Here is a 3300-nt window from a genome sequence, read left to right on the forward strand (position 1 = left end):
TTTTATGTTTTTTTCATTCCTTTCGACATTATTTTGGTTTTATTTGGTAGTGTAGGGACAATATACATTTTAAGCACTTAAACGTTTCTTTTTCTTTTTGTAAAAGCGGAGGCAATTGCTAATGCAATTTGTAGAACTAGGGAATTCTTGTAAAAATACGTATTTTATTATTTCACATTTTTATTATTTTCATATTAATAACTTGTAATATTTCTAATAATCTAATGCATTTCTTTACAAATTTAGTAAAACCTAGATTATTTCTAAAATAAATTATTTTTTAGTCCTGTAATGTAAAAAAAAAACAAAAACAAAATAGTTTAGTTTTGTATTATGGGAGTTAAGGTTGTAAAAATTTGGGTTTTTATCATACTTGTATGATCAACCTTAACCCCAAGATAAAATGCAAAATAATAATTAACAAAAGACGCCTCTATGTGTTTCCTTAATAGTGGAGTTTTATCGATCTCTTTCATTTAGATTTCACTTTCTAGTTGTTGTATATGGACTCAAGTGGACGTCCAGGTGGTAAGGAGTATTTGCCTCAATAAAATGGTGAGGGTTTGAATTCTGCAATGTAGAGTTTGTGTGATTTTACTTGGTAGGATAGATTATGTGCGTAAAAAATGTATTCTATCTCGTTTTTATTAGCAACGACTATGTAAGATTCAGGCCATCTTACAACATACGCAACTGGTTGGCCCTTTACAACCATGTAAAGATCTTTTGATAAATGCATATTTCTCATAGTTAGTGGTAAAGATTTGATTCTTTTCCAGCTTAAGATAATAATTCTTTTCAAGCTTATGATAAATATAGTATCATGACCAGGCATTTTAGTGTAAATACGCCTCGTCCGTCACTTGTGTATGGGTGAATCTTTTTGTCAGGTGTCAAGTCATTTATATTTGCAAACAAGAATCTGTGGGCTTCCTAATATGTCAAGTTTTTTTATTCTTAATCATTTTACTTATGCACTAACGGAACCAAAACTTCTTTATCGAAGGGTCATCGTAACGCTGTTTTTTCTACCGGTTAAATCATCTTGAAGTCAATGTTGTTATATCTTCAAAAATGTATACGTCCATAATCATCTTGAAGTCAATTTTGAAGGTACTCTTATGTACTAAATTTGGGGTTCTATAGACATGCAAACTGCAAAGGTGTATTAATACTAAAGAAATTTTTTGTAACATCTTAATTATACATAGTCAATATCCCTTTTAAATAAAGTATAAGGGAAAAAATACATCAAATTAAAAGAATAAAAACAATCTACTTTGTTATTATTATCAAATAATTGCTTCAATATCAATAGGTTTGCTCTTATGCCACCAACCGGTCTTGCTCTATTAGCATTTGCTCCACCCATTGTGGTAGTTTCTCACCACCACCGTCGCGGCCACCAACGTCATATCTTTGTTTCTCGGACGAACTATACAACCCGACTCCAACCGATGAAACATCCTTAACCATTGTATCCACCCATGAAACATCTGGCTGATGGTCCACATTCACTTGTGCATCATTTCTATACACAAAAGATGCAGATTTTCTAAACTTATTACTATCTTCTCCATTAAACCCCCATTCTAGCTTCCCATCGGGCGAACCCCATTGAGAAAATGGTACACCCATGGCTCCTGAACCCGCCGCACCTGCTGGGCTACGGTTAATAAAGCTTTGACTGCGTTGTTTTGAGAACGCGCCCGACCTTGAATTCATCACCGCCTGAGCAACCGCAGCCGATGATTCAAAAGCAAAATTTGCGGGTTTTCTTATCGGAGAAGATACATTGGTGTAAAGATTTGTAGACAAATTGTCAATCATTAGTTGCCTTTGTTGTTGTTGAGTTCTTAAACTTTGCAATTCAATATCACGTGCGTTTAAAGCAGTCCTTAAACGACTACCCGAAAGTTGCAAAGCCGGCGGTGTCAAATGGTTCAAGTTGTTGTTCATCAACCCAGTCGCTGGAGACACAGCTGGCGACATGGGTGGGGTGGAACAACCAAGAGCCAAGGGGCTTGAGTTTTGAATTGGGCTCATTTGGGTCATCGAGCCCAATGATGAGCCCAATTTAGCTAAACTCATAGCCCCAAACTTTGGCGAAGGGATAGCTGACCCAGTTGAGGCATACAAAGGCCTCAACTCGTCAGCTCTGTGTGCGAAAAAACAAACTTTCCGCGCACACCCGGTCTCATCCTTACACAAACGCGTCTTGTACTGCGCCGGGTGGAGCCACGACTCAAACACGCCGTGCGCGTACTCACACGCGTCACCGTGCCCACAACTCCCCTTACGAAACTCGGGGCAAGGTACGCAACTATAATTATACTTTTTCGGGTCCCGCCTTCGTGCGTTCTCCCCGGGATGAACAAATGGGCACTCGGTCCAGTCGTGGGTGTAAGCTCTCGAACACGGCTTCACTTTAAAAGTATACATCCTAAACTCATCCGACCCGTACAACTCACCGTTAATATCCGGTAACGGAATATCCACCGGATATTCTTTTTTCCCAGCAACAACTTCTTCAGCAACAAAACCTTTCAAAATCATCTCCAAACCTTTACGAATATTCGATTTGATTCCACGAGCAATCACGTCACCAGGCTTGTTGCCGTTACCGTCAGTTAAGTTGACGTCAGCACCGGCGTCAACTAACAACTTAACGACCTCGACGGAGTTAATTGCGCCGCCGGCGGCGGCGCAGTGGAGAGCGGTGGCGCCGTCAGTACCGGAGGCTTTGTTGATGCTAATATTATTAGTGCTGAGTATGTATTTAATAACGCGGATGCTTCCGTATATTGAAGCAATCATTAACGGAGTACGTTCTTCATATGCTAATTTTGACTTTGATGAGTTGGTGTTGCTTCTGCCGTACCAAAATCCGACGTCATCGATGACGCGGATACTGTTTTTATGTAAATCTGATATGAATTGGATAACGTCACCCGAAGCAGCAAGTTCGAGTAAACTCGAGTGGTTTAAAAGACACATAGTGTTACGAGAATGGAATAACAAGGATGATGTATGTTATGATGAAGTTGGAGATATATATAATGGTAGTGGGATGTGAGGAGATGCCCTTTTGGTCAAAGGTCATAAGTCAAAGCATTCAACTACTTTAAAATGGGAAGGAAATGTGGATTTGGAGTGACACGTGGGTGGATGAGAATGGGATAGTACAAGTCCAGTGGAGTCTGAGCTTGAACCGGTTGTCAGGTGGATGTGAACCCCACGCGGTTCAGGTACATTGGCTAGATGATGTGTTGGATTTGGGAGTTGGGACCCGTGGTTTGT

The 3300-nt window shown here is 39.7% G+C and overlaps 1 pseudogene; it reads right to left on the reverse strand.

The window, feature by feature from the left end:
- Positions 1–1312: 1312 nt before the first annotated feature.
- On the reverse strand, positions 1313–2997 carry LOC143616435 (zinc finger CCCH domain-containing protein 29 pseudogene; annotated as a pseudogene).
- Between the last annotated feature and the right edge of the window lie 303 nt (positions 2998–3300).

The sequence above is a fragment of the Bidens hawaiensis genome, unplaced genomic scaffold (genome assembly GCF_021521415.1).
Source record: "Bidens hawaiensis isolate Kalapana, Puna unplaced genomic scaffold, B.hawaiensis_p1.1 tig00002306_1, whole genome shotgun sequence".
Taxonomy (NCBI): Eukaryota; Viridiplantae; Streptophyta; class Magnoliopsida; order Asterales; family Asteraceae; genus Bidens; species Bidens hawaiensis.